The 15,961-nt window shown below is 42.4% G+C and overlaps 1 protein-coding gene across 2 annotated transcripts in view; it reads right to left on the minus strand.

The window, feature by feature from the left end:
- Positions 1-15,961, minus strand: part of LOC146025425 (uncharacterized) — an 886,407-nt gene that overhangs the window by 304,972 nt on the left and 565,474 nt on the right. The window lies entirely within an intron of this gene.

Below are 15,961 nucleotides of genomic sequence, written 5' to 3' on the forward strand. Positions count from 1 at the left end.
ACCCCTTAGGTCACTCTTTATATATTACCAGATCACTGATCTGCGTGTGCACACTATAAAACAACCAGCTGAAACTTTACTACTTTTGAAGTAAAGGTCTATACGGATTCAGGATTCGATATGTCCGTGATCCGAGAACAGGCAACAGACCACGTATGGGTGTCAACAGTTCAACGGGAACGAAGATCGAAATCCCGGACGAGCCCCCAGCTGTTAGGAGTAGTTTTTAACCTACCTCCTGAGGTGGACTCTAACCTACCTCTGGATAGGGAGTTGGACTTTAACCAATCTTCCTTTATCCCTTCTTCCTCAATTTGATGGCCCCCCTTAGAGCTCCGTGAGTGTTAACCCTGTATATGCTGATCAGAAAAGAAGACCATCATGTATGCAAGGTACAACACTGATTTATTGTTTACACATACAGCATATTTATACAGTATAGCATGCATGGGCTTGACAAGAGATGATTGGATGATACAGGGGTGTAGCAGGGAGGAGTTCCAGTTACTGTCTAGGGGATATATGTTATTATTATACAAGGACATGGGAGAACAGACAGTTTTTTGTAGAAAACATGTGAAATACATCTTACAGGAAATAACCTTGAGCAACGCAGCCTTGAGCAGCAGCAGACTGTCACAAAGCAGAATAGAAACATGTAATTTTCCACTCACTATAAGGCATTTGAGACAAGATGGAGAACAGCATACAAAATGGTGTATAAATCCTTTCAATCCCCTCTTAGAATCATAATTTATTTAAATTATTTGATTCTCACGTGTACTTTTCCTTTTAATACGCTGTTCCCTCACATATGTAGCATAGTCATCGGGTGTAGGGGTTTCGGAGGAAAGATCAATATACATAATAGCAACAGGTGTTGTGGTACCTATATATTTGGAAACTATTCTCCTGCCTAGTGGAAAAATACAGTAAGCAACGATTATGATGAACAGAAGTACAGTAAGTGTAATGATACCTAGTTGAGTTAAGGCATGTTTCCAGTTGCTCATCCAGCCGAACCAAGCAGCCCAGGGGTCAGTGACACCTGAGTTTTCCTTGAGCTCTCGGGATAAGTCTTCTAATTTTTTAATGGCTAGTGTGACTTTGCCATTGGGACCTGTATTGTCAGGAATGAAGGTGCAACATCCTGCAACTGTGTTTATGTATACACATGTACCACCTTTCTCGGCCAAGATCATATCCAGGGCCATGCGATTCTGGAATGTCATCTGTGATGTGGCCTCCAGTTGTTCTGCAATACCTTTCAAGGCATCCTTTGTATCATTAACAAATCTCTGTTGATTATAATACATATAGTTTATCCATGCAACATTCTTATTGATTGTAACCTGGGGCAGCAGAGATTCAAAGCCAGCAGCTACTTCATCTCGGGCCTTGAACTCGTCTGGGACACCCCGGGGTACACCAATAGTATCAATGTATACGTGTGGGTCAAAGCTTTCCAGTGGGGTACTTCTCTTTTGTCTAGGGTGTGGTTCAGGTAGGGGTGAAGGTGTTTCAATGGCTGTTGGCAAAATATGGATAGGCATAATGATTTTTGAGAGAGCACATTCGCCTCTCCATACACTGTCAAGCTTTGCTCTAATTTTCATGTCCCCACAAATGAAATAAATGTCACCAAGGGATTTCTTCATGATGGGTAAGGTTACATACCTGCGGATGGCACAGTAACCATCCGGGAATGTTTTCAGATCTACCCCCTTAGTGACATTAGAACAGTAACAAGTATAGTTGCCTGGATATATGGTGATTGTGTTACCTGGATTGGTGTTTTTTCCTAAGATGGGGTAGTTCTTCTTCCATAACTCACATTCATTATCTTTAGTTTTATTGCCAGTGTATAAGGTAAAAAAACATTCATCCTCTGATTCTGGTATGTTAAGGGGGACGGTACCAAGGTGGGGTCTGGACTTAGCACATACATAACAGTCAGTTCGGTTAGTCTGTCGTGCATTGTATTTCATCCATTCTAACCAAAAATTCACATCAGCTAAACCTGTCTCTATGGACATGGTGTCCTCATATGTGGGATTACTGATAGCAACCATATCTTTAAAGGTACTTATGTGTGGTTTGAATGGGGATAATGGCTGGGGCCTGGCGGGGGATGGTGGCTTACGGAGGGAAAGGTATTCCTGATTGTTAAACATATCTTTAAAATAGAATTGTTGTCTATCACTGGCATATCCACCTCCCCACCATACCCCTAGAACATACATTCCAGCATCACTGGGGCTGGGATTTTCAATATTTATAGTGCAATAATAGTCATATCTACCGTTATCCTTAGTGATAGTCATCCTAGAAAGTAATGGCTTACCATACTTGTCCTTTCGATCAATAGCCAAGGTGGGTTTGTATGCCCAGTCGATACCTGAATTCCACCCCACTGCTCCCCAATAATTGCAGTTATTTCCCCAATAATAATCATCTGTGACACAAATATATAAATTTTTAGTCTGGCTGAGAGCTGATTTGGATGGCATGGACCACATGTTACTAGGTATGACCGTATCATAGTTTATTCGGTAAGTGGCCACGCGAGTGGTAGATGAATTGTACCAAAGGGTAGGCACATCATCCTGACTGGTAATATCCACTTCTGCGGTACAGAAATTATAAAGAACAAGAGCGAGTAAAGTCAGCAGAGCTAAGATAGGGGGAATCATTTCCTTCAAGGGTCCTCTCGGCCTCAGTAGGAATTCCGTTTTCCTCGATGTCTGGATCCCCTACCGGCAATTCTTCTCCTCGTAGGAGGTCAGAGTTATTAACTCCCGTTAGTACCTCACTGGTCCGGTCTGTGTCAATCTCAGGATCGGTGTCGACCTCTGTGTCGAAAGTAGTTGGAGTAGGGATTTTCTTCACTCTGGATGCGTGGATCCACGTTGGGTTGTCATCGGTGAGCACAGCAGTTCTTGTCACAGCGACCACCTCTGTCTCAGGACCGTAGGAGAAATCACCTGGATTCTTGTTGCGTGGAAGGACTTTAACCACAACTTTGTCTCCGACTTGGAATGGATGTGTAGGTTTCTGTGGATGACAAGGATTTTTAAGTACAACTTCATGTTTAATTTCGTCTAGTCTGTGTATTAAAGTTCTTACATATTCTTCTCTGATTACTTCTAAATCTCCTGCTTGTGTGACTAGTGGTTTCCTTGCCCAGGGGGTGGGGAAGGGGCGTCCCATTAGTATTTCAAAAGGGGAGTAACCTAGAGTCTTTTGTGGCGTCATTCTTATTTCAGCTAACACAATAGGAAGGACTTGCTTCCATTTTGTGAAGGTGCCCCCAGTAGCCTTTCTCAATTTATCCTTCAAGGTGCGGTTCATGCGTTCGACAATAGCTGAACTCTGTGGGTGGTACGGAATGTGGAATTTCCAATCTATTTGGAGGGCTTTAACTAGTTCAGCAGTGACTTTGGCAGTAAAAGCAGAACCTTTATCACTATTGATTTGTAGCGGGCATCCCCAGCGCGGAATGATCTCCTGCGTGAGAATGCGGGCTACAGTTTTTGCATCTTCGGACTTTGTTGGATATGCCTCCGCCCAGCGTGAGAACATATCAACTATAACCAAAGCGTATTCCTGTTTCCCTGTACCTGGTATATGGGTAAAATCAATCTGCAGGTGAGTAAACGGAGTGGTGGGGTATTCAAGATGTTGGTGTTTTGCTTTATTGGGATTGTTAGGGTTGTTTCTAAGACACACAATACATCTACTAACATATTGGGTGACAAGTTCTTTTGCATTTGTGATGTAAAAATCATTGGTGAGGAGCAGTGTTGTCGTGACTTTGCTGTGGTGACCTACTCCGTGATAGTGTGCTATGAACAGTGAGGCACTTGTTTGGGGGATACAGGGTTTCCCCTCTTTGCAGATTAATCCAGTCCGTGGATTCTTCTGCAGAATTGGGTATGTCCAATCTGATAAATCAGAGTTAGAGGCAGTTGCCTGTAATTCTGTAAGTAAGTATGTGTCTTCTAGTGACGGTGGTGACATTATGGTAAGTGTGAGGTTGTATGTGGATGTGGCAGCAGCTTGTTTTGCAGCAGTGTCAGCGAGGGCATTGCCCCGTGAGATATCATCTTTTCCACCAGTATGTGCTTTGCAATGGAGAATGGCAATGTGTGAGGGCAATGTGATTGCGTGCAATAAGTCAGCAATAAGTTGGGCATGTGAGATGCCTTTTCCATCAGCGCCTGTGAAACCTCGGCGCTGCCAAATCATGCCGTGGTCGTGAACAACGCCATAAGCAAATTTGGAGTCTGTGTAAATGTTGACAGGTTTTCCTGTGTACAAGTGACAAGCTCTGGTGAGAGCGATTAGCTCAGCAGCCTGTGCTGATTGCAGAGGAACTGCTTTTGCTTCAAGGACAGTTTGAGGAAGTTTAACTACTGCGTAGCCTGTCTGGTATGTTTTGTCATTTGGTCGACTGCAGGAGCCGTCGACAAAAATTATGTCGGCGTCGGGTATGGGTACAGCCGACATGTCACTTCTGGGTGAAGTTTCTGAGTCGATTGTCAGAGAACAGTCATGTGGGGGAGGTGCTTCGTCATCAGGTCCTTTTAAGCCTAAAAGGGCATTAAGTATGGGCACAGGTCCTTCTGTATTTGTAGCATATTTGATAACAAGTGATGGGTTACCTAGTAAGAGTACCTCATAACCACTAAGTCTTTGGGCCGACATGTGTTGTGTATGTAAGCCTTTTAAGATGGACAGGACGTTGTGGGTAGTGTGAAGGATGGTGTTGTGTCCTAAAGTGAGTGTGGCAGCCATTTCAACAACCATTGCACAGGCAGCCAGCGCTCGAAGACAAGCAGGCATTCCTTGTACAGTGACCGGCATTACCTTTGAAAAGAATGCGACAGGGCGCATTTTGCCTCCATGACCTTGGGTGAGCACGCCCGCCACAGTTTTACAAGTGTCCCTTGCAAACAAATGAAATGGCAAAACATAGTTGGGGAGACCAAGCGCGGGACTTTTAACTAACATTGCTTTGAGCTTTTCATATGCAGAAAACATTTCATTTGACCATTGTATGACTTTGGGTTTGTCTTTGAGTGTGCACTGTCTCAAGATATTATCGTAATAGGAACAATCAGAAATCCACTGTCTGCAGTAGTTTACCATACCCAAGAAAGACAGCATATCCTTCTGGGTAGCTGGGGTGACCAGGCCCAGTACAGACTGTATGCGTTGTGGACTGATTTTCCTTTCTCCCTCAGAGAGCACAAAACCCAAGTAATTGACATGCTTTTGACACCATTGCATTTTTGTTCTGGACACTTTATGTCCACATTCACATAACCAGTTCAATAGTGATATACCATCTTCCCGGCTGGCTTCCTCCGTTGGACTACAGAGTAGCAGATCATCTGCATACTGTAGCAGGACTGAACCACAGGGGGGGTGCCAGGGTGCCAAGGTGGCTTGGAGGACTATGCTATAGACCACTGGGGAGTCAATATAGCCTTGTGGTAAACGACACCAAGTCATTTGTTTACCTTCAAAAGAGAAAGCAAAAAGTAATTGGGTCTCTGCGTCAATCGGAATACTGAAAAACGCATTCTTCAGATCGGCAACTGTGAAAAATGCTGCGTCTGCAGGGATGGCTGAAATGAGTGTGTTAATGTCTGGCACTATTGGTGCAATTGGGACTATGAGGTCATTTACCTTCCTCAAGTCCTGTACAAATCTAATACTTCCATCAGCCTTAGCGACCGGGTTGATGGGTGTGCAGTATGGTGAGATCACATATCTCAGTATGCCTTCTTTTAAAAACTCCTGTATCATTGGTCTAAGACCGTCAATTTTCTCTGATGATAAAGGGTATTGTTTGCTGTACACGTGACTAGAGTCTGGCTTGAGTTTGGCTTTGTATGGTGTACAGGGTATGAGGCCTGTGTCATAGGGACCCTTGGCCCAAATTTCTGCATTGATTTTGTCAATTGAGGTATCAAGTGAATCTTGGGACATTAGGAAGTGTGGTGAAGTGACGTGAAGTCCACTTCCTTTGGGTGAGGGTGTAATGGAGATGTGGAATTTGTTGAAAAGATCCCTTCCCAACAAGTTGACAGGGCATTCTGAAATAACCCTGAACTGATGTTCTCCTAAGTAATGTCCGTTTTCAGATTGTATGGTCAGTTCGTCAGTCAGGTAAGTGTCAGTGGGTATCCCGTTGATTCCCATTGAAGGAGTAGTCTTTTGTAATTCACCATCATAGTGTAAGGAACACAGGACACTGGTTGTGGCACCGCTGTCTACCAAAAAGGGTAGTTTCTTCCCATTCACATATAACGTGATAAGGGGTGCATCTTCCCAGTGGGTGGTAAATTGGACAAAAGATAGGATACCCTCCTCCGGGCCCCGTCACAAGGTGGGGTCGGACCAATCAACTCTAAAACGTACATGTTCTTGGACGGGTGTGGGGCCACGTGCTGCTCTGGGTGGCCCTTGTGTGAAAGATGGTGGTCGCTGAGACCTGTGTGTGCCTGGTGGAGGTCGATATGGTTGTTGTGGTCTTTGGGGTGGGAATGGGCATTCCCTAGCCCAGTGTGTGTCTTGGCCACAATTGTAACATGTTGTGTCTTTTGCTATTGTGCCAGTGTTATTATCTCTGTTGTAAAGAGGGGCCCGATGGTGTTGGTGTGGTGGGCCTTGTGGTGGTCTGAAGGGTTTCTTTTGACCATATTGGGGTGCCCTACTCTGTCTATTTGATGGGCCCCTGTTGTCTTGTTGATAACTGTGTGTTGTGACAATTGTCTTTTTCATGTCAAAACATCCAGCTGCCTCCTTTTCATACAAATGGGTCTCAAATTCTTGGAGGGTGTCTGAAGTCCAGGAAGAGACACTTTGTTTAACTGGCGTGGAAATGGAGGGGTGTAGGTTATTGATAAAGGTGGAAATGAGTAAGGGGAATATTTCAAGAAATAGTCCCGCTTCCTCAGTCCAGCATCTTTTAAATCTCTTCCAAAATTCAGTGACTGATTCAGTGGGTTTTTGTTTACACGCCACTGCGACAGGCAATGAGGACCTCATTTTGAAGATCTTGGTCATCCCTGCTTCTATTTCTGTCCACATTGTGGCTATTGCGTCTGAATTATTTAAGGGGTATTTTGCTGTTCCTACCGTGGTTGTAATGTTTTCGAAACTTTTGATCTTACCCCAATCCCACGCATGGTGATGGTCGATTACATTATCGACAATCAGTTTTATGTCATCATGGGTGTAATTTCTGCCTACACATGCTTTCTTCAGATAGGCAATGGTTCCTGCCGCGGTTACAGAGGGTTTTGGGCAGTGTTTAATGATCCTATTTAGGTCTTCTATGTCAATTGGTTTAACAAGTAATTGGTCACCAATTGTCATGAAGGGACAGTATTCAGTTGTTGTGCCATCATAGGTGGCACCAGATTTTGTTGTCTTCGGGCCAAGTTCTGTAGTAACTAATGATTTGTCTGCTGATACTCTGGTGCTTTTTGCTAAAGGTCCTTTCTCTTCTCCCTCTAACAAAGGCATATCCTCGGTATTAGTTTCCTTTTTATCATCTAATTTAAGATCTGGTTTGGGTGGAGGTGCGGTAGGATGTAGAACATGGTGACCCACGGCCATCAGTTCTGTATCCGTGAGGGAAGGGTATACTGGACTGTAAGGTGGAGGTGAAAGGACTTTAAGTTCCTTATTGATACGAGTCTCCTCTATTTTATGGAGTTTTGCAGTGACGTCTCTAATTTTCTTTTGTTTCTTTGTCAAATTGGTGTCATGCCAGAAAGGTGCAATAATAAGCCATTGTTCACCTCCTGCACGCATGTATTTCATATCCCAGGTGGGATCTCCTGTATACCAGGGGAAGGCTTCTTTGTCCCCAAGACAAAGACCTTTTATCATTTGCATAAAGAAAGGATAATTAGAGCCGTCTCTAGGGAAGGGGTTGGGACTACATTTTTCCGACCAACCTGCCAGGTTATCTACCCAGGGGTCAATTAGGAAATAGTCTGTAGAAGAATTACGGGCTACATATTCCTTACAAGTTTCATTGGGTAAGGGTGGTGGATAGGAAATTATTTTATTTTTACTAATTTTTGAACCCATGTTTAGTTTATGTCCTTTTATGTTTGTGTGAGAACTTTCTCCACCTTTTAATTTGTTCCTGATGTTCAGGGTTTTGACTAAAGTCAAGGAAATAGAGTAGTTGACTACCTTCAGGTAACTTGTGGATCTGGTCTAAAGTTTTAGGACAGATAATAGGATATGTGAAAAGGTTAATTGGTATATCTGTTAAGAAAAATGGGTATGTCTGATCAATGTATTTTTCAATAAGTCCTGTATCCAAATGACAACCCAATATAATAACGGATTCTAAAACGGTGCCATTAGATGATGTCTTTGTAGTGAGTTTAAATCTTGTGGGTTCTCTAATGACAGATGTCAATTTGGGCCAATAATCGTCTCTGTCGGGGTTATGGTACCAGAGGACGATACTACATTTACAATTTAAACAAGTACCTATGCATGGATGTCTGGGGTGTGACATAGACGTAGATGAAGTATGAGAGCGTGAAAAATTCTTAGTATCCAGACCAGGGGCGTCGTTTCAGTAAGGCAGGAGTGTACCTACAGCAGCAGACTGAAAGGGTTGGTCTTTATCTGAATACTGTGTGAATTATGTATTCACTTTATACATCTCATAAAAATTAATGTTTATGATTGGTTAGTTATAACCACAGACTGTCTACGTGACAGTGGATAGAGTCAAGTGGTTTTATCCTGAAAACTGCATATGAAGCCTCACGTTGCGTTACCCCAAAGAGAGGGGAGCATATAGTCCGCAAGTCTGTTGGCATACAGTAATCAATGAGACAAGAGAGAGAAAGAGTTGGTGTGCGTCAACTTACCAACCGCACAAGATGTACAAGTTAAATACATATATCGCATGTGTGTTCACTTACCAACCACACAAGGATATTACACGTAATACAACTTATACTGTAAAAAAGGGATAGTAAGAAATGGCCATATAGAAAAAAGGGCGATCAAATTGAGGTGACTAATGAGCGGACCCCTTAGGTCACTCTTTATATATTACCAGATCACTGATCTGCGTGTGCACACTATAAAACAACCAGCTGAAACTTTACTACTTTTGAAGTAAAGGTCTATACGGATTCAGGATTCGATATGTCCGTGATCCGAGAACAGGCAACAGACCACGTATGGGTGTCAACAGTTCAACGGGAACGAAGATCGAAATCCCGGGCCGGGCCCCCAGCTGTTAGGAGTAGTTTTTAACCTACCTCCTGAGGTGGACTCTAACCTACCTCTGGATAGGGAGTTGGACTTTAACCAATCTTCCTTTATCCCTTCTTCCTCAATTTGATGGCCCCCCTTAGAGCTCCGTGAGTGTTAACCCTGTATATGCTGATCAGAAAAGAAGACCATCATGTATGCAAGGTACAACACTGATTTATTGTTTACACATACAGCATATTTATACAGTATAGCATGCATGGGCTTGACAAGAGATGATTGGATGATACAGGGGTGTAGCAGGGAGGAGTTCCAGTTACTGTCTAGGGGATATATGTTATTATTATACAAGGACATGGGAGAACAGACAGTTTTTTGTAGAAAACATGTGAAATACATCTTACAGGAAATAACCTTGAGCAACGCAGCCTTGAGCAGCAGCAGACTGTCACAAAGCAGAATAGAAACATGTAATTTTCCACTCACTATAAGGCATTTGAGACAAGATGGAGAACAGCATACAAAATGGTGTATAAATCCTTTCAGTGGACAGTGTATACGGTATACGGTCACTAGGTGGACAGTGTATGCTGTATATGGTCACTAGGTGGACAGTGTATACGGTATATGGTCACTAGGTGGACAGTGTATGCGGTATACGGTCACTAGGTGGACAGTGTATGCGGTATTCGGTCACTAGGTGGACAGTGTATACAGTATGGTATACGGTCACTAGGTGGACAGTGTATGCGGTATACGGCCACTAGGTGGACAGTGTATATGGTATACGGTCACTAGGTGGACAGTGAATACAGTATACAGTCACTAGATTGAGAGTGTATGCGGTATACGGTCACTTGGTGGACAGTGTATACGGTATACGGTATACGGTCACTAGGTGGACAGTGTATACGGTATACGGTCATTAAGTGGACAGTGTATGCGGTATATGGTCACTAGATGGACAGTGTATGTTGTATACGGTCACTAGGTGGACAATGTATGCGGTATACGGTCACTAGGTGGACAGTGTATGTTGTATACGGTCACTAGGTGGACAGTGCATACGGTATACGGTCACTAGGTGGACAGTGTATGTTGCATACGGTCACTAGGTGGACAGTGTATGTTGTATACGGTCACTAGGTGGACAGTGTATGTTGTATACGGTCACTAGGTGGACAGTGTATGCGCTATACGGTCACTGAGTGGACAGTGTATGTTGTATACGGTCACTAGGTGGACAGTGTATGCGCTATACGGTCACTGAGTGGACAGTGTATAAGGGCACTAGATGGACAATGTATACGGTATGCGGTCAGTAGGTGGACAGTGTATATGGTATACGGTCACTAGGTGGACAGTGTATACAGTATACGGTCACTAGCTGGACAGTGTATGCGCTATACGGTCACTAGATGGACAGTGTATGTTGTATACGGTCACTAGGTGGACAGTATGGTACAGATTAATGGTAAAACAGAATGGTACTCTCCTTATCCTTATTTTCTTCGCCTGATTTAAAGGCTCACCATAGATTGGGTTAATGGCGATATGTAAAAAATAAAATGTATATCATAGTGTGATACTGTCACAACATTTTATTCATAACACACAGTAAGGTCACACAAAAAACAAATATTCAGCAACCCAGTTGCTATAAATAAAGAGAATTAGAGTGGAGGTTTACCAGATTCTGGTGTTTAAAGAGCCTGTAGGAAAGTTCTTGTTCTCCTAAATCGACCACGGTTCTCCGGAAAACCCTCAGTGACTCACTCCGAGCTGCTACTGCAACGCGTATCGGGATCCAATATCCCTTCCTCAGGCAGTATGTACTGGAGAGGGTCACTTCCTATATTTATACCTGTCCCTTAAACTGTATCCGGGTCAACAGGTCACATCAAATTATATTCTAATCACAGTAAAATTTCATGTTTAAACTATCCATTCTAAAATAAGAAATTCATAGATCCCCAAGCTCCTTAAGTGGCAGTACATGCTTAAAATAAAATTGGAAACCTTCTCATCGCCTTACGGCGTTATATTCTTAACCTCCGTACCCGGAAGTCCGGCTCCGCTCCTTGGAACGCATCCTCCGTGCGTGGAACGCACCGTCCATTGTGCGGAAGCGGAAGTTCATGTTATTTCAAAGGAACGCCGTCTTGCGGCGTTATATTCTTAACTTCCGTACCCGGAAGTCTGGCTGCGCTCCTTGGAACGCATTGTCTGTGCGTGGAACGCACTGTCTATTGCGCTGAAACGGAAGTTCGTGTTGTTTCAATGGAACGCACGTTCTCAGGTCCTGTGGAGCGCATCAGAATACTGGACTGAAGATAGGAGATCTGTGTTGTTTCTTGTTTCCGTGTATTAGTGAAACGCACCTCAATCTTGCACGTCATTGTATTCATATTTCTGCTGGGACGCATAGTTCTGGTATTTTTTCAATGAGGTTTATTTGCATTGTGATGGTTCAGTAGAGATTGTTATTTCTACCCAAATAGTCCTCTGGTGTAGAACTATTAGAATCTATTGACTGAAAAAAATAAGTATATTAAAATCCATGCACTCTTATAAAATATTTCATAAATATTTTATAAATATTTTAAAATATTTTATTACTTTTAAAACCTAATAAAGTGCTTATATCATAAAATTCCTTTTGTGCATTTCTTATGTATACAGTATTCATGATAGAGGTAGAAAAGTGCGATAAAGTGCTTAGGGTGTTAAAATTCATCATATATAAAAATTTATCATCATATAAAATTTTCATCGTCATGTCACATAAAATTTACAGAAACCACTTTATTTCGAAGTCACTGTTGAGGCCCTTGGGCATTACATTTTTCAGTTTGAAGATCCATCTCATTTCTGCTTTTGCCAGCATGGCCTCCTCATTCCTATTCCGCCATGTATTCTTTATCACTTCTATGGCCATAAATTTAGTAATGTGGCTCGTTTGGCAGTTATGATGTTCCTTGAAGTGATTTGATAGTGAATGTGTCGTCATGCCTTTCCGAATATTTCTTAAATGCTCACTTAATCTTGTTTTTAATGCCCTGCTTGTTCTCCCTATATATATGAGGTTGCAGTTACACTCAATCATGTATACCACATTGGTTGTGTGGCATGTCATGAATTGGTCAATAGTGTATTTCTGTCCATTGCGCTCAAAATCCTCATATTTTGTTTTATCACTTTTTATTTCTTTGCATCCTTGGCAGGTTCCGCATCTATAGAAGCCTTTGCTCCTTACTGGGTTCTTTGGGTTTGTAGTCAGGGCACTTTTCGTGAGTTTATTTTTTAGGCATGGGGCCTTTCTATATATGAAATTTGGTTTTGCCGGGAGTGTTTTTCTTAGGATGGGATCTTTTAATAAGAGATGCCAGTGTTTTTTTATACTTGCTTCCATTAATTTGTGTTGGCCTGTATATTCTGTGAAGAACATTCAAATTTCCCTTCTTTCTTTTCTTTTGATGGTTTGATGCCTTCTATTATGTAATTTCTTTCCATTTTCAGGACCTTATCTTTTTGATTCTCAATGTCTATTTTGTTATATCCCTTCTGTGCAAATCTTGTTCCCATTTCTTTTATCTGTTCAACACAGACTTCTGTTTTGCTGCAGTTCCGCCTCACTCTCATGAACTGGCTTTTAGGTATACTTTTAAGCCAGTTCTTGTGATGTTCGCTTTCTGCTGCAATATAGTTGTTAGAATCTGTGGGCTTATTGTATGTTTTTGTTTCCAGATGGTTGTTTTCTATATAAAAGGTCAGATCTAAGAAGTGTACAGTTGTCTTGCTTTTGGTATAACTGAGGGATATATTGCAATTATTTTTATTCAGATCTTCACAGAAACAGTTTAAAGCCTCTTCTGTTCCCTCCCATGTAAAGATGACATTGTCAATGTAACGGTACCAATTTTTAAGTTCCGAGCCCCAAGCTACGCCACTCCATATTTGATCTTCCTCCCATTGGGCCATAAAGAGATTGGCGTAGCTTGGGGCGAACTTGGTCCCCATTGCGGTCCCGACTTGCTGGTTGTAATAATTATTATCAAAAAATAAATAGTTATTTTTTAAGATGAAATGGATGGATTCAAGTATGAAATTCTTCTTCTCTTCCGAGTAGTCTGTTTTTTCTAATGCTTTGTTGATAGCTTCCAACCCCTTATCATGTGGGATGTTTGTGTATAAAGCGGCAACATCTGCCGTGATCATATACATGTTTTCTCTCCATTCTATATCTTTCATTTTCCTCAAAGTATCCGTGGTATCTTTGAGGTGTGATTTGTTTTGAACCACTAAGGGTTGTAATTGGGCATCCACATACTCCGACAGGTTTGCAGTTAAACTGCCTACCCCGGAGATAATTGGGCGCCCCGGGGGATTCGTGGGATTCTTATGAATCTTCGGCAAAATGTATATGGTGGGAATCACTAGCTCATCCACCTTTAGATATTCTGATTCTTTTTTGTTTAAAACACCTTTTTCTTCATATTTTGTAACAAGTTTGTGTAGATTTGTTTTAATCTTGTTTGTTGGGTCTGTTTTAAGTTTCAAATAGGTTGTACCCTCGTTCAATTGCCGATATATTTCTTTGACGTAGTCTGTTTTGTTCATTATTACTACGCCACCCCCTTTATCACTTGGCTTGATGATTATTGTTTCATCTTTTTGGAGATTTTTCATCGCTTCTCTTTCTTTTTTCGTGAGATTCGATTTTTTTATTTTATTTTTTTCTAAGTTCTCTAGATCTTCTTGTACCGATTTTTGGAAGCTATCTATCAGACTCCCTTTCAGATGTTTCGGGTAAAAGGTTGATTTCTTTCGGAATTTGCTTATTTCCACTTCTTCTACTAAAATATCTTCTTGGACTGGTTCTTTAATGTGGAAAAACTTTTTTAAGGTTAGTTTTCGTGTAAATTTTTCCAAGTCAATAAAAGTTTGAAACTGGTCAATCCTTTTTGTGGGGGCAAATTTCAGACCTTTTAAGAGTAGGGACTCTTCAGTTGTGGATAATGTCTTATCGCTAAGTGTCACGGACCCACCGGTCGCCTGCTCCGATACGTCAATCTGAGCAGCGCCGGCCGTGACTGGGGTTCACTCAGGACACTCGGGTCCTTTCCTTGAGGTACACTGCCACCAGCCAAAACCTGATTTTAGCGCCTGAAACTGCGCAAGGGGCGGCTTGGCTCGCCCCTGACCACACAATACAAGATAACAATGGTAACGCTTTCCAGCCTTTCTCTTCTGAGGCTAATGAGTCTTAAGAACACAGAACCAGAACTGGGAATATGTATTATTTATTCCTAGAAATACTACAGAGCTTTAAACAAAATGGTTACAAGACATTACAATGATTTTAAAAGTACACACAACGATTAAATGCAATTTCAGAGATAAAATAAAAAGGGGAAAAATGACAGAACCGTAGCTTACACTTAAGTACCAATCCTGACGTGGGGGGGTCCTCCACAAGAAATCTCTCGTCGCCTACAGCCTGTTTTCTAGACCCCCAGGTAGTGACACTGACTATAGGGAGAAAGGTCTTAGTTATACCTTGCAGACTCCCTCATCCCTCCCACCCTTGGGATTCCACTCTTTCCATGCTGAAGGAGTGTGGAAGGTCCCTGGCAATGTATCTTCTACAGTCTGCTGTTTTCAAAGTGATTGATCCTCCTTCCTTGCATAGCAGACCCACTGATAAGAGATGTGAAGGAAGGGGACAAACTCTAACCTCTTCTCCTGGACCATGGTTTATGAGGGGCTCAGATCTTATCTTACATCCTAACTCCGGAGGAGTCCACAGATGTCACACTGAGGGAATACAGGCCTCAAACTCAAACCAGGGTCACCTACAGTTTACATACAAGACATGTCCTGATTCCAATACTCACAGGAGACATAACTATTACACCAATATCAGACATACATTGATTGAACAGATAATCATAACAGGAGGCATACGTTAATTTGATCGATCACCTGATCTGATCGTTACACCTCCCCCTTTTAAAATGGCGCACAGAGGCGGTGACCCACGTCACCATCTCCTCAGTGCGATATTCACTACCTCGCCGTGAGAGTCCATCTGCATTACTGTGGTGGGCACCCTTTTTGTGCTGGATGGTAAAAGTGTACTGCTGCAGTATGAGACTCCATCTTAGCAGTTTACCATTATCTCCGGCAACTCTATTCAGAAATACCAATGGGTTGTGATCTGTAATTATTAAAAAGTCCCATCCGTACAGATATGGCTGGAGTTTTTGGAGAGCCCACACAATCGCCAAACACTCCTTCTCCACGGTGGCATAGGCCACTTCTCTGGGGAGCAATATCTTACTTAAGAACAGGATGGGATGCTCCTCTCCTTTCTCATTGACTTGGCTGAGCACAGCACCTAGCCCATAATTGGAAGCATCAGTCTGCACTACAAACTTCTTTTGGAAATCTGGGGCCTGCAGCACAGGTGACTTAGCTAATGCAGACTTCAGCGCCAAAAATGCCCCCTCACATTCCTCTGTCCAATTGACCACCTGGGGCAACTTCTTTTTGGTTAAGTCTGTCAGTGGTTTTGCTAGGGTGCTGTAGTGGGGTACAAATTTTCGGTAATACCCAGCAGTACCTAGGAAGGACATGACCTGTTTTTTGGTTGTGGGAGTGGGCCACTCCGTTATAGCCTCTACTTTGCTTA

This window comes from Crinia signifera, chromosome 1, assembly GCF_055691185.1.
Source record: "Crinia signifera chromosome 1, ASM5569118v1, whole genome shotgun sequence".
NCBI classification, from domain to species: Eukaryota; Metazoa; Chordata; class Amphibia; order Anura; family Myobatrachidae; genus Crinia; species Crinia signifera.